Source organism: Balaenoptera physalus, assembly GCF_965194825.1.
Source record: "Balaenoptera physalus genome assembly, chromosome: 5".
Lineage (NCBI taxonomy): Eukaryota > Metazoa > Chordata > Mammalia > Artiodactyla > Balaenopteridae > Balaenoptera > Balaenoptera physalus.
In genome coordinates, this window is record NC_138884.1 from 51,415,314 (window position 1) to 51,431,608 (window position 16,295).

Below are 16,295 nucleotides of genomic sequence, written 5' to 3' on the forward strand. Positions count from 1 at the left end.
CTTCAGTCCTTTTTCTTTTCACTGGGGAGTAGAGTTAGGGAGGACAGCAGCTACTAGCTATAGCTGGCACTTTACTTATATGGGGAAAATAATTCAGCTGTAAATTAACTTCCAATTGTGTTGTTCCTTAATCGGGAAAGAGTGAACATTACTCCTCAAAGTGACATGCGATCCAGGAGACAGATTTACAATACTAAATATGCAATCAAAATACTGACATTTTCTTATTCAGATTATATCTCTTCTTCCTCCCCCCCCCCCAAAAGATCTGAAAGTTCATAAACAAATAGTAGATTCACAGGGATAATCCTAAAACAGAGAGCTACTGCCCTCTTCCACTTGTGGCTCATGGTAGGAAGTGAGCAAACCAACCACTGTCTGCACAACAACTTCTGGAAAACAGGGCTCTAACTTGGAATCTATATTCTAACTTTCCTCTTGCATTCCATTTAAGAGGATAACTCCATTAGAATAACACTTAAATCTTGAGTAAATACAAAGAGTTCTAGAAGGCAGACCAAGTAGAGATGCACAATTTTTAAATATCAGGTCCTAGAGGATGCTGTCCATTCAACTTGTTTTATCTTCAAAAAGACAGAGAATAAGAGAAAAAAAAAAAAAGCCCATGTTTTTGGCTATTTAGAAACATTACTCTCGCTCTGTGTAGACTCCTCCTGATTTAAAATTTCCCATTAATTATAAAGATTCGTGTCAAAACATGGATAATTTCTGAGATGTCAAATGTTTCAACCAAGTCCTGTATGAGAGTATGTCTTATGCCAGAACCTCACCCAGGTTGACCTCACCCCCACCCCCCCGCCCCGTCTGACTAATTTACTACTGAGAACCAGTTGTAAATAGAGGAAAAATGTCACTGTATCCTTTTGGGGAGAAGATCTTTACCTTTTTAAAAATTTACATACAGTTCTCATTATTTTATCAGGGCTTAAGAATATTTCATTTTTGTTAGTCTTAAAGTCTTGTCTGAAAAGATTACTTGAGTTCTTAAAACACTTCTTAGGAATAAAAGGTTAGCGATCAAAAGACTTGAGCAAATGCTGGTGTTCGTGATTTCTTGTTGGTAGCCTAAATCCCATCCTGCTGGCAAACTCCTCTTTAGAATTTCTCAAAGGATGGGACAGGACTAAAAGAACCCTCTACCTTGATTTATGTAGTAACAAATTTCAAATATGGGTTTGAAATACCTTGCTTGTATATACATCTACACATACAAACAAACACCTCCCAAATATTCGAGAGTTAAGGAAAAATCCAATTGGTCAAATTAGCTAATCTAGACTATAATAAGATTCATTCACCATTACTTCTACTGCTACAAAGGATACTGTCAAATGAGATTAGCAAGCAATTATCAAACACAGTTTGTGTACCCTCTATGAATCTTTAAGTCTGCAAAGACATTTAAATATATACTTGACACTTGAACAACTATAGTAGCCATCTTTGCAGTGATCAAGGACTCTATAGTATCTAAAATGTTCTTAGCCATGCAAATTTACATAGGTACTTTTAACTTACTGAACTTTTAATCAGAGTACTAAACACATCTAAATAAAACAGAGGCTGAAAAGTGAAAACTAGCATTGACATTTGAAGAGTCAGCCAGAGACCCAGACGAACTGAGCTTAGAGATATATTCAATTCAGAAAAGGATATCTGCCTGGATATTCAGACATGGAGCACCTCAGAGCATGTGACTCTTAAAAAAGATGCTCAGTATGAAGAACATGATACCTCTGTGGATTTCAGGGAATAAAATACAAACAGAAAATAAAGAAATATCAAAATAACTGATCTTGCAATGTCCTGTAATCACAACTAAGGAGACAAGAAAGGCAGCACAGCACTCTGCTTCTCTTATAAGGGAAGGATTTTTGAAGCCATGTTTCCTTTAAGTAAGAGTGACCTCTGGTGACTTTTTAATTGCACCTCAGTGTACTATGTTAAATTATTCTACAATTCTTTTATACTAGCAAATCATTTAGTACTACATTTTAAATGTCTTAGCCAAGTGATAAATGCTTTACCGCAGGACCTAAGGATTTCATGTAAATGCCTCCATTTTAATTAATTCATGGAAATTGTGCCCAAAGCTAAATTAAAATTCTGTCTGAAACACGGGGCAGTATTTTCTTAAAGGAGACTAAGGCTCATTTTCAGGAGTGACTCATATAATATGGCATTAAATCAGCTGATACTAAATGATGACAACACAAACTTATCACAGCCTCGGGGCATATATGGATGAATGCTGGAAGGGTAACTATTTGTACAATATGCTTTTCACTTTAGCACAAACTTCCTGGTAAGGGCGGAGTTCCCCAGCCCACCCCACCCCCAGATAAAACTGGATACCCAGCAGCAAGGTCGGTTTCTAACATGCCTACTAGCACTTTCTTGAAATGCATAATAGCTTGCCTTACTCCCTACAACCTGATTTAAAAAATTTTTTGAGGGGGATGGGGTGTGGATGTAAGATTAACGGGGCTTTCTTCCAATCCCTCAAGGAAAGAAAAGCCCTATGATGGAGATTTCAATCTGAATAACACTTCGAAAACTTTTTCCGATTTCCAGATTAAAATGCCTTGAGGTCGGCTGAATCAATTTGGCTAGCATCTTTAGATCAGACTCACATTGCCAGTCCAGAACTGAGAGGTTAATACATCTTCACTGAACCAACAAAATGAGAAACACAGCACATCACAATATACGAGCATGTGCACTTGCAAATGAACCTGAATGGCAGGTTATGTTTTTCCTTTAAGCAAAAGCCTTCTAATTCTGAGGGGTCTATCCTTCTCGTAATTCTCGGGACTAACCAGGTTTGCCGCCTGGGCTCTGCTGCGGAACCTGCCCGCCGCTGCAGCGCCCCAGTTCTTGGTACCCGATTCCGCAGGGCGCCAACTGCAAACATCTACGCTAATGCAGGACCCGGCCAGGTCGGCCAACGATTTCCTTTCTGACATAAATCCTGCAAAATGTATTCATAGTAAAAAGAAATAAATGACATATTGGCATGCTCTTCTCTCCTCATCTCCTGCTATTCTCTCTCTCTGGTCTCTCTCCACCTCAATATTCTCATGCTAATTTTAGGTTTTACTAGAACTTGAGCTTTCTCAATGAATATTCAAAACAACAGCACACAGACAAAATTCAGCTCACAGACAAGTCAAAACAGGCTTTGTGTATTACAGACTTGACAAGTGGAAAAACCATTGTAAACCATCCTATCCAAGCGTTGGGACTTTGCGATGTTTTTTAAATGCCTCATTTTCAGAGGCAGACCAGTGATTCCATTTGTAAAATTCAATTTTTTTTAAAAAAAACACGAATTCTCAGTTGCCAGTATAAGTTTTAAAAGATTTGCTGTACTCACAAGTATTCCCTGCTGCTAATGTACTCCAGGGCTGGGCAGACAAAAGAAACAGCATCCTGAGACAGGCTCCCGCGGCGGAGTCCATGTTCACAGTCGCCGGGGCTCCCCACCCCAAAACCCAAGGTGTCCAGACAGCTGCTCTGAGCCGGAGTCTGCAAGCTCCCTCCCGCTCGGGGTAGCTAGCGCTCCCTCCTCCGGGCTCGGCGAACCCGCGCAGCCGGCGGGGCGGGAGCCTCAACCTGCAGCCACACCCCCACCCCACCCCCACCCGCTCCCGCCGCGCTGCGAGCTCCACGCGTCCCGGGCGCTCCTGACGGTGGCGGGAGGAAGTGCGAGTCAAGTCGGTGAAGGTCTTCAACCTGCGCTCGCTCCGAATCCGAATCCGAATCCGCGGTCCTAGCTCCTTCACCGGCTGGTTTCCCACTCTGAACAGCTGAGCAGGTCAGTGGACTTCAGTCTGAGACCGAGCTTCACCACGCTGATGATGCTTGAGCATTAACACCGATGCTAGGAAAAATGTGAGTTTCTTTTTTTTTGGTTGAAAAGAAGTTAGGACAAGTAACTAACCCGGTTTGAAGAAAATATTTACATGTACTGAGAACTGTTGTAAAAAAGACTGCTTTTGTTTTCTCAACTCATTTAATGATTCATATTTAAAAATAAAAACCTAAAGAACCTTATTATGGTAATCATTTCGAAATATATACGGTTATATATACAGTGTTATGTGTCAAAATACATCTCAATAAAGCTGGAAAAAATTAAAATTAAAAAATAATTAATTAAAACACCGACCCGACTTCTACTATAATGTCAGCATTTCATTATGTATATTCCTACTTGGAGATTTGAGAATTGTGGTCAGCAGATATATAAAACTAAAAACTGGCATCCTGGGAGAAGGAATCTTACTCCAAATATCATCACGGAAGTGACCTTATGTTAAGTAGGTAAACTGAATACACTTAATTGAAGAATGAAGAGTTTTGAATCAACTTCTATATACTGTATGTGTATTCCTTTCCATTCAAATTCTTTAATACAGTTACCCAAAAGTTCATATTGAAAAATGATGGAATATAAAAGGCATCTTAAATAAATAAATAAATGGATAGATAAATAAATGGATAGATAGATAGGCAGATAAATAGATAAATTGTTTCCGAGTATACAGATAGAGGCCTGATGGCCCATGGAGGAAGAAGGATTTCAAGATCCATGACCTTGAGGTAAGTCACATGGCCTCCTCTACTTCCTAAAGAGGCCGCCAGCAGATGTAAATGAAGGAGGGATGAGCATGGCATCACTAGGATCAATACTCTCCTAAAACTGTGACCAGACTCATGACAAATGCGCTGAGACTTAGGAACAGTGTCCAGGCATTCTTGCACCATCCAAAGTGATCAGAATATGAAAGTAACTTTAACCTTGAGTAGGGCATTATATGCCTGAGAACAAAGCAGAAAAGCTGTTTTTATTATTTCTATTCTGCAACCTGGGTAAAAAACAAAAACAGGAATAGAAAATGTAAATAGCTTGGCAAGGCCACAGAATTTACAAGTAGAATTTGACCCAAATATGTAGATTCTGATCCCAACTTTCCAGCTTTCTCCACTCCTACTCAGGGCCCCTGGGAATCAGGAACTCTTCCCACCCACCCCATCAATCAGCAGTCCTGGGAAACACTGAGCAAAGCTTGCTCGGAGGGTGCATTTAGAACCTTGAAAAAAGCCACAAGCGGTAGAGTGACCTTCATTTATTAGTCAGACATTTTCCTAGTGCCTAATACATGTCCCAGAACCTGAATATGGTATTTCTAATTTATAAAGCAAATATAAATTAATGATTTACATTAAGTGTCTAATATTTGTTAAAGCCTATACAACAGACAGTCTGTGTGTGTGTGTCTGTGTGTGTGTGTGTGTGTAATCTAAATAAATGGTCACAGCATTCCTTTGAAGTAAATGTTACTATGCCAATTTAATGGATAGACAGACTAACCTCAGAGAGTTTAATGGATGTGTCACAAAGCAAGCCAGACTTGGACCAGGTCAGCTGAGCTCTGAAACCCCTTCTCACTGGCCCTCAGGTCTCTGAAACAGAAAAGTTGTCACCTGCGAAAACTCTATTCAGTTGTTCATGGGAAATCCATTTAAAATGGGTTAGAAGGCGCCTCAATAATTGATGTCAATTAAAACCAAAAAGGGCAATGCTGGTAAATTACTTGAGCAGACATTCAGGATGGATTTTCCAAGTCAGAGATGAAACAGCCCACGAGGGATTGAGATTTGCAGGCAGATGTCCTTGTGCGGTGCACAGCATTGACCACTGGACAGCACTGGGGCTGTTACATGATCTTCCAAGACAAGGGCAGCCCCAGGTGAGGAGGCTTGAAGAGACCAGGCAAAGCAGGGCCCAAAGCAGGGACTTGCTAGCAGACAGCTGATGCGACTCCTGGTTTTACCCCTTTCCAGCTGCCTTCTTTCGCTGGAGACTTCGTGGCTTTTTGCTTCACTTTTCTTGTGTGTAGAATGGTGATGATAGCCAGTCATAGAGCCATTATGAAATTACAGGTCTGAAACCCCCACAAAGGGATGGAAACTGCTGAGCATTCCACGTACCAGCCCCAGAGCTGCCCTGGGAGTTGGTACCCACCCGTGAGACCCCCGGCAGCTGCTCAGCATCTGTGATCCTCAGCTTCGTTGTCTGTTTCATAAGATAATAGAAGTCTTACCAGCAGACAACTGATCCAAGGGTTACAGGAGAAAATGAATGTCAAGTACTTAACACCATGCTCATCCACAGGGCGCTGGATCAGGTAGGCTGATGCTAGAGCTCCAGGCTCAGAGGAGAAAGGATGCCTAACGGGACCGCCAAGGCCTCCAAGCTAAATCCCTGCAGGTCAGGGGCAGTCCGCTGCATTCTGTGACCTGTTTCCACAGCCCTTTGCTCTTTTATGTAAGAAAGATGACAGATAATCAACAAGGACCTACTGAATAGCACAGGGAACTCTACTCAACATTCTGTCATAATCTATATGGGAAAAGAATCTGTAAAAGAATGGACACATGTATATGTATAACTGAATCACTTTGCTGTACAACTGAAACTAACACAATATTGTAAATCAGCTATACTCCAATATAAAATTAAATTAAATTTTAAAAAATCAAAACAAAGCAAAGGTGAAGAAAATGTGTAGATCTAATCTTGCACATTTCTCTAAGTGATGATTCAAAGCCCACAAATCACGCATGCGCATATATGTATGTGTCTGCAGAGTTCACACCAAACACAAAAGAGAACTTGAAATCAGCACACGTCACAAATAAAAGACAAGAAATCAACTTCCGATGTTCAGAAGTGTGTGGACCCTCATATGTGTAAGTGCAGACAGGCTGCCTAGGAAAGTATATTCTAAGTGAAACTACACCCTTGGCATTTCCTGACCAAAGTCTTCTGTTTTCCTGCTCACCTGGGAGCAGTCTGTGCACTCAGGATTCCCTACCGAGAAGAGGAAGGATCAACTCACCCCACCCAAATGAAATCCTTTCTCAATGCTCTCCATAGATCAAAACATGACTCCATTCATTTTTCTTCTTTATTCAGCAGTTTTCTCCCTGTAAATTATTTCTGCGTGTTTTATCTAAATCTGGGAATACATTTAACTTTCCTCTTGTAATGGGAACAGATGTATCATTAAATCCTCTGAAAGAATACTGTGAATAAAATAGAATAGTATTTCTATTAGGAGTCATTTTTCCCATAAGCCCCCAGGCAACAAATCCTGAAGAACAATTATGGAGAGACAGACTGCAGGGAGAAGAATTGTCACATGTGTGATAAAAAACACACTGCACGGTGTCTTCGCAGGTTATCTCTGATGAGCTATGTTCCCTATAATTAGCCCTTGGAAGCCCTGGTTTTAACAACCAAAGGATTATGCATCTAATTACATAAATCTCAGCTAGAGAATAGTCAGCCTCATATTGTTATCCGAAAAACTAAGTTTGCCTCTTGGTGGGTGTCGATCCAAAAGACACAACCAACACAAAGAGTGAGAGAAGGAAGGATTTGTTACTTGCAGCAAGTAAGTAGAACACTAGGGATCTTTCCCAAAGCGGTGTCTCCCCAAACAGCAAAACTGGGGAAGTTTTAAGCTAAGGGTACATGTATATTCATGAAAGGGCTTGGGAGGTAGGCAGAGCCCAGGCTTTAGTTGATTGAAATCCGGAGGATCAGAAAAGGTCAACGCCATCATCCCTTAGGTTCCGTTTGACCTGGTGGTTGAGTGCTTCAGGCTAATCTTTACCATGGAAACAGAACTGGAAGTCTTTACAACTGATACATTATTACTAGTGCTACTTCTCTTGCCTGATAACAGTCAGCATTCTTGTTTTCCCTTAAGATCCTTCATTACTGAGACCTGTTCAAGGGCAAGCACTCTGGCCAGGCTTAGATCACAAAATGGCTTGTACTAAATTAATAGGTGTTCTCTTATGTCCAGAAAGCCATGCCTGGTTTTCTTTCTCCATAGACCCCCTACCTTATCTGCTTATACTATTTCTTTCCAATTCAGCCCATTTCAACCCAGGAGGACTTTTGGGGACTAACAAACACTGGTATCTAAGATAGAACAAACCACAACTAAGAACTTGAAGTATAAAAGCAATACTGCATGGTATTTCCAAAAGTGCTTAATAAACATTTCACAGGATTGTGCATAAACAACACACTTTTTCTGACATTCTGGCACAAGTAGAATCAGAGAGGCTTAACGTTAAAATGAAGTGCAGAGTCAGCTGTCCAGCATTCTACCCAATTCAAGCACCACAGTCTCCAATAGCATCTTGCACACATGTCCACTGATGGCAGCAGCTGAGGTGCATACATATAGAGAAAAGGGAGATTCTAGAACTTCCTTCTATCATATCACAAAGAAGGATAAATTCACAGAATCAACTACATGAGTGTCCAGGAAAAAAAATTCTTTTTTTTTTTAAACTTTTTAAATTGAGATATATTATACCCTTTAAACAAAATTTCTAATTTTATGAAAGGCATAAAAGGTCACAATTTTTCTTTACTCCTTTGGGGTAGGAAGAGGGAGGCAGAGTTGAGTGCATCCTTAAAAGTCCTTTTCTAATTTAAAATTAAAATCAACATCTGATCTTGACCTAAGAATTTTTCTATTGAGGTATAATTGACATAGAACACTATATTAGTTTCAGGTGTACAATTCAATGATTTGACATTTGTGTGTACTGCAAAATGAACATCACAGTAAGTCTGGTTACCATCAATCACCATACACAGTCACAGATTTTTTTCTTTCTTCTTGTGATGAGAACTTTTCAGATTTACTTGCAGCAACTTGTAAATATGCAATACAGTATTAATAACTATATTCACCATGCTATACATTACATCCCTGTGGCTTATTTATTTTATAACTGGAAATTTGTACCTTTTGAACCCCCTTCACTCATGTCACCTACTTCCCACCCCCATCCCCACACCCCCAGTCTGGCAACCAACTATCTGTTCTCTGTATTTATGAGCTCCTTTTTTTTCTTTTTAAGATTACTCATATCAGTGAGACCAGAGGTTATCTTTCTCTAACTTATTTCACTTAGCATAATGCTCTCGAAGTCCCTCCATGTTGTCACAAATGGCACAATTTCCTTTTTCTTAATGGCTCAATAGTATTCCAGTGTGTGTATCACATTTTTTTATCCATTCACCCATCAATGAACACTGAAGTTGTTCCCATGTCTTAACTATTGTAAATAATTCTGTAATAAACATGGGTGTGCATATATCTTTTGGAGTTAGTGTTTTCATTTTCTTTGTACAAATACACAGAAGTGAAATTGCTGGATCATATGGTAGTCCCAGTTTTGATCTTTTGAGGAAACTCCATGCTATTTTCCATACTGTCTGTACCAATGTACATTCCCACCAAGAGTGCACAAGTGTCTCCTTCTCTTCACATCCTTGCCAACACTTGTTATTTCTTACCTTTTGATGATAATCATACAAACAGGTGTGAAGTGATATCTCATTGTGGTTTCGATTTGCATTTCCCTGATGATTAGTGACGTTGAACATCTTTTCCTATACCTGTTGGTCAACTGTATGTGTTCTTTGGAAAAATGTCTATTCAGATCCTTTGCCCATTTTTAATTAGATTGTTTGTTTGCTATTGAGTTGTGCGAGATCTTTATATATATTAGATATTAGCCCATTATCAGATACATGATTTGCAAATATTTCTCCCATTCAATTGGTTGCCTTTTCATTTTGTTGATGGTTTCCTTTACTGTACAAAAGCTTTTTAGTTTGATGTAGTCTCACTTGTTTATTTTTACTTTTATTGCCTTTGCTTTTGGTGTCATATCCAAAAAATCATGGCCATGACCAATGTCCAGGAGCTTACCGTATATGTTTTCTTCTAGGAGTTTTATGATTTCAGGTCTTAAATTCAAGTCTTTATTCCATTTTGAGTTAATTTTTGTATGGTGTAAGGTAGTAGTCTAGTTTTATTCTTTTGCATGTGGCTGTCCAGTTTTGCCAACACCATTTGTTGAACAGACTGTCCTTTCCCCATTGTATATTCTTGGCTCCTTTGTGATAAATTAAGTGACCATATATGTGTGCGTTTATTTCTGAGCTCTCTATTCTGCTCCATTCATCAATGTGCCTCTTTTTATACCAATACCATACCATAGTTTTGTAATATAACTTACAATCAGGAAGCATGATGCTTCCAGCTTTGTTCTCTCTTAAGATTGCTTTGGTTATTCAGGGTGTTTTGTGGTTCCTTACACATTTTAGGATTTTTTTGCTCTGTTTCTGTGTAAAATGCCATTGGAATTTTGATAGGGATTGAATTGAATCTGTAGATTGCTTCTGGTAGTATGGACAGTTTAACAATATTAACTCTTCTAATCTTTGAGCCACAGAATATCTTTCCATTTATTTGTGTCTCCTTCAGTTACTTTCATCAGTGTCTTATAGTTTGCAATGTACAGGTCTTTCACCTCCATGGTTAAATTTCTTCATAGGTATTTTATTCTTTTGATGCAATTGTGAGTGGTATTGTTTTATTACTAGCATATAGAAATGCAACCAATTTTTGTATATTGATTTTGTATTCTGCAACATTACTAAAGTTGTTTATTAGTTCTAACAGTGTTTTTTTGGTGGAGTCTTTAGGGTTTTCTATATATAATATCATGTCATCTGCAAATATTGACAATTTTACTTCTTCCTTTCCAGCTGGGTGCTGCTGATTTCCTTTTTTTTTTTTTTTTTGCCTAATTACTCTGACTAGGACTTCTAATACTATGTTGAATAAAAGTGGCGAGAGTGGGCATCTTTCTCTTATTCTTGATCTTAGAGGAAAAGCACAGAGTATGACATCAGCTATGGGCTTCTCATATACGGCCTTTATTGTGTTATAACCAATTTGATTTTATTGCACAGAATTGAATCTAAATTCAACCATAAGCATTTTAATGATTATCATTAAAAGTCTTTTTAAATTGAAAACAAGACTGAGAACTCGTAATAGTGCTGGTTAATTAAAAAAATACACCCTTAAGGATTAAGTTTATTCCATAATTCCAGTGATATATTTTTAGGCTGAAGTACTGATGAATGAAGTATTCCAATGTAGAGGAATCTTGAAAATACTCTGAGTGAAATTAGTTAGTCATAAGGAACCATATATTATATGAGCCCATTGATATGAAATGTCAAAAAGGACAAACCTATAGAGACAGAAAGTAGATGAGAGTTTGCTTGGGGCTGTGGGAGATGGGAGACTTGTAGGCTAGAAAAAGAAAGATTTCTTTTTTTGGAAATTGATAAAATTTCCAAAATTTTTTTTATCAATAAAATTGATAAAATAGATTGTGGAGATGAATGCACAACTCTGTGAATATTCAAAAAAACAATTGATTTGGACACTTTAAGTAGGTGAATTCTACAGTAGGTGAATTATATCTCAAAGCTGTTTTTAAAAAGGAATACAGAAACTCTAGAAAAACATTGAATCCATTGACATCTACTTTACCACACTATTCCAAATAGAAATGTAACTGAAAAATGGGAGTTAAAAAACATAAGCAGCAATATCCGTTATTTACTGCCATAATAATGCTGTGAATCAACCAGAAACCTCAGTGGCAGACACCACTTTACTGAGCTCAGGGGTCTCAAGACCACACTCTTGGCTCAGCAGGTGTTCTGGTCTCCTGCGCACCTGCCTTGGGGAGGCTGTTGTCCGCTGATGGAGAATGGCCCCATCTGAGATGACTGGACTTGTGTATCATTGCTCAGCAAACAAACCCAGGCACCTCTCACCGCGGTGGCACAGAACTAAGAGAAGAAGCAGAAAAATACAAGTCTGTTCTGATCTTCGTGTGTCACATCAGCTGGCATTCCATTGACCGAAGTAAATCTCATAACCTAACTCGGGATCAAGGGTCGGGAGAACAGATTCTGCCTCTTCAGTAAAAGGAGCTGAAAAGCTATGTGTCAAAGAGGGTGAATCCAGGAGCGTGAAGAATGAGGACCATTTAGACCTCAGTCTCTGCCCAGCACAGGGTATTTGTGATGGAAGAAAACTGAGCAGAAATTAAATATTTGCCATCTGGCAGCTTCACTTTCTCACCATTTTCACTTAAAATTGTATCAGAGGGCTTCCCTGGTGGCGCAGTGGTTGAGAATCTGCCTGCCAATGCAGGGGACACGGGTTCGAGCCCTGGTCTGGGAAGATCCCACATGCTGCCGAGCAACTAGGCCCGTGAGCCACAACTACTGAGCCTGCGCGTCTGGAGCCTGTGCTCCGCAACGAGAGAGGCCACGATAGTGAGAGGCCCGCGCACCGCGATGAAGAGTGGCCCCCGCTTGCCGCAACTAGAGAAAGCCCGTGCACAGAAACGAAGACCCAACATAGCAATCAATCAATCAATCAATTAAAAAAAACAAAAGACTCCTCATTTCCTCCTCTTCCCCTTTAAAAAAGAAAAAAAAATTGTATCAGAAACTTTGAAATATCTTTCTGTTTCATCGTGATTTAGATAATAGAAACATTTAACATTTTTGTAATTTAGCTCAAATAATGGCTGCATAATTCAAGTAGATTCAAAAGCAAATACAATCTAACTTATAATAGCAAGTTTTGATATAAATGCCACTGGATGATACTGTGAGTATGTGACATGAGCTGGATGACTTGCTTTTTAATTATAGGAACTTTTAGCTTTTGCAAAGATAACTACTTTTTAAAATGCTTTTCTAGATGTTCTTGTCTTATCACAGAAATACATTCTTATATGTACATGTATAATTCGCATAGAGAAGTGTTAATAACAACTCCCTACACACACACACACACACACACACACACACACACACACTTCCATTGCTCTATTGTTATGTCATTGACATAACTGATGAAAACTAGTTTCCTTCATGTCCATACACACATTTATAGGATTAGGTTCATTTTCCTTGTATTGTAATTACAATATGATGTTATTCCTCAGCTTGAACTAGATTAAAATTTTGCATTTGTATTTTTCATTTCCATGTGGAAAATGAAATCTTATTTTTGCCTGTCAGTCTAAAACCACTTTGAATCGTAAATTGGTCTCCTATGGTAAACCTTTAAGACCTCTTTTTTTTGTTGCTGTAACCTTTTCTACATGGTGGACTTTATTAGTTACATTAATTAAATAACAAATGCCCACCTTATTGAGCTGGGTATGCTTTAATCCACAGGCACAAATCAAAAGAAAGAAATGATTATAACATTAGAGTTAAAAAACAAAAAGCTTTGGTTGATTTTTTTGTAAAGAATGGTTGAAAAGGAACCTAAAGTCGTTCCTTTATTTGAAGGCTTAAGTAATTGTACCTGCCAGGTAATGTATGAGAGGGAGGCCTCTCACTTACCCCCCCCCCCTTTTGTGTGTTTCAATTACTGGGAAGGTTAATGGTGCTGAACAGCTGAGGTATGAAGGCACCTTTCATTATCTTCCCCATCAGAAGTCCCCAGAGCCCTTTCACCTTCCCTCGTGTTTATGGGAAAAGACAGTGTTCTCTCACAGCCCAGAGTACATGAGAACCAACTTCTCACAGCCTAGCAGATCTTTGCCAACATTTTCTGGAAAATAATTCTGCCCCTTTCAGAGCCAGCGTGCAATGTAATTTGAACTCAAATACCAACATCATTTAGAATGACTGAAATAATACCTTGATCTTGTGACTTGTATAGTCTCATTCTTCTAAATTTTAACTTTAATGAGGCTTATTTATTAAGCAAGTACAGAGTATATGGGCAGAATTTTTCTTTGAATATTTTATATTGAATGAATTGAAATAATTGGGATGTTAAAGGACTAGGGAATGATAATGAACATGTATGCACTGAAGCATTTACTCTGTACTAGGTAGGTTCTCTTCTGTATCATATCCCTTTAAGACCCCTCTTCTCTGAATATCGTCCTCCATGTTGACTCCATCAGGATTCACTTACCTAGAAACAATAGGTAACCTGTGACCAGGGCAGATGTTCAGGGAATGGAAAGGAAATTACGGCTCCACCAAACCTCTCTTGCACAAGTACAGATGTGTTTGTATTTAGCCTGAGACAAAAACTTTGTTCCTTTTCCTTCATTATTGTTCCTAACATGCAACAAAGGCAATTGTAGGAAAGGCAGTGTGGCCCTAAATTCCCCCTCAGCTGATCTTTAAGAACTTCAGACATTTTCCAAAGAAGATTTTGATCTAGGGAAGGACATCAAGCTCCAAATTAAGGTGGAATATGTGGGAAAAAGGTCACTGGGATAGGGTTGCCAGGTAAAATACACCATGCCCAGATAAATTTGAATTTCATATAAATATATAGTTTGGGAGACATACTTACAATCAACAAATATAAATCTGGCAACCTAACATTGCACTGCACGGTATAGATGGCAGATGATTTTAAAAAGGAGGGTCATGGGGATATAAAAAAAGAATGTGAAACTCAGAGTTTTTTCGAGGGTAAGGGTCAACAAACTGGCATGAGGTCCAAATCTGCTTTGTTCCTGTCTAAACAATGTTTCATTGAAACACTGCCACACCCATTCATTAAGTACAGTCCAAGGCTGCTTTCACTCTGCAGTGGCAGCGTTCAGGAGTTGCAGGCCCACAGAGCCTAAATATTTACTATCTGGCCCTTTAACCAAATAATAAAAAATAAAAAGTCCCAGTTAAACTGCTAAAATTACAATTGTCATTCTAAATACTCACTATTTCCCCTCTCTGATGAAAGGCTTCTTTTCATAGGCGTGCCTGATATTATAAAGCTGAAAATATGTAGGCTTTTAAATAAGTAATATTATTCTACTCAGTGGATTTAAACATAAGGCAATATTGTCACTTCAAGAAAAATAAAAAGAGCTTTGAGAATTTTTTCCATATGTCCACATTTGTGTTTCACAACTCCAGACCACCTAATGCAAACTTTCATTTCTCAGCAAAATGAAGCAGAGAATATTACAAAAGACTCAGCAATGTCAAATCCAGCCACCAGTTAGATCTTCCAATTTTCAGTACAACATTTCCTGCCAGATGTGGCTCAATGTGGCTTAAAGAAGCAGTTGTTTAATTCTCATGTGGAGAACTATTGTTCTGGAAGAATGAGGGCATTATAGGATTAATCTCCAAGTAGTAAGAAGAAAAGCTAGGTTTACAAACTCTGTATGACTCTGTATGTGCCAGTGAGTAGCTGGAAGTAAGCGTTCTATTGGAAGATAGGATTTTGTTCCTCAGGAAACCAACACACTCCTGGGACCCTGGGTTGAAGCCATTTGATGGGTGGATAGCATGAGAAAGGTCTAGCAACCAAAGTCACCCCATGCTGCTGATGCAGACTGCTGGCAGAGACAAGATAAAGTTCACACAGTCACTTGAGGCTTTAAAACCTAGTCTGCAAACGAAAAGTAGAGAAGAAAATTCTATTTCTAATCCACCAGTGAAAGATGTGCATTTCATTTTCAGATTATGAAAGTATCAAAGGAGAAAGGCTGTGCTGTCATGAGTGACAGTGCCTCGGCCGCCAGGACTCCAATCAGAGGCTCAGTGATAAGTGAGAGTGAGCCCAGACTACTGCCAACGCCATGGCCAGAGACCGAAGAACACACGGGGAGGGGTTTCCTAATTGTGTATGGTAAATAACCCCGCATACAAATCCTCCAAGCCACGATCTGGGTAGTGTATTAGAGCAAAGAAGTAACAAAGAAAACAGGCAGGTTGACGTTGAGGAGAGAGGACCAAATCAGTTTCAATAGACTTGAGGCTCTGTGGACCTAGGGAAGGAGAGGGTACAGAGCCCAACAGGATAGGAGACAAGGAAGGCGTTGGAGCTCTGCTCCTCACCAGAGCTCTCTAAATCTCAGTATCCACATTTAAAAAAAAATTTATTTATGTTTATTTATTTTATTTTTGGTTGCCTTGGGCTCGTGGGCTTTCTCTAGCTGCGGCAAGCGGGAGCTACTCTTTCTTGCGGTGCGCAGGCTTCTCATTGCGGTGGCTTCTCTTGTTGCAGAGCACGGGATCTAGGCGCGGGCTTCAGTAGTTGTAGCTTGCAGGCTTAGCTGCTCCGCAGCATGTGAGATCTTCCCAGACCAGGGCTCGAACCCGTGTCCCCTGCATTGGCAAGTGGATTCTTAACCACTGCGTCACCAGGGAAGCCCTCAGTATCCACATTTTTAATATGAGAATAAAATCACGTGTATTTTATACAAACACTTCCTGGAAAATGGTCACGGCTAGAAATATCATGAGACTTCAATAAATGGCTTATATTTATAATTACTAACAGAAATAAATACAAGAAGCT

General features: G+C 39.3%; 1 long non-coding RNA gene across 1 annotated transcript; it reads right to left on the reverse strand.

The window, feature by feature from the left end:
• Positions 1-3,865: 3,865 nt before the first annotated feature.
• On the reverse strand, positions 3,866-11,903 carry LOC309662101. The gene is made up of 3 exons (XR_014264516.1): positions 11,667-11,903; positions 5,399-5,490; positions 3,866-3,904 (listed from the first exon to the last, which is right to left on the reverse strand). It is a non-coding gene; the product is annotated as an uncharacterized lncRNA (long non-coding RNA).
• Positions 11,904-16,295: the final 4,392 nt, after the last annotated feature.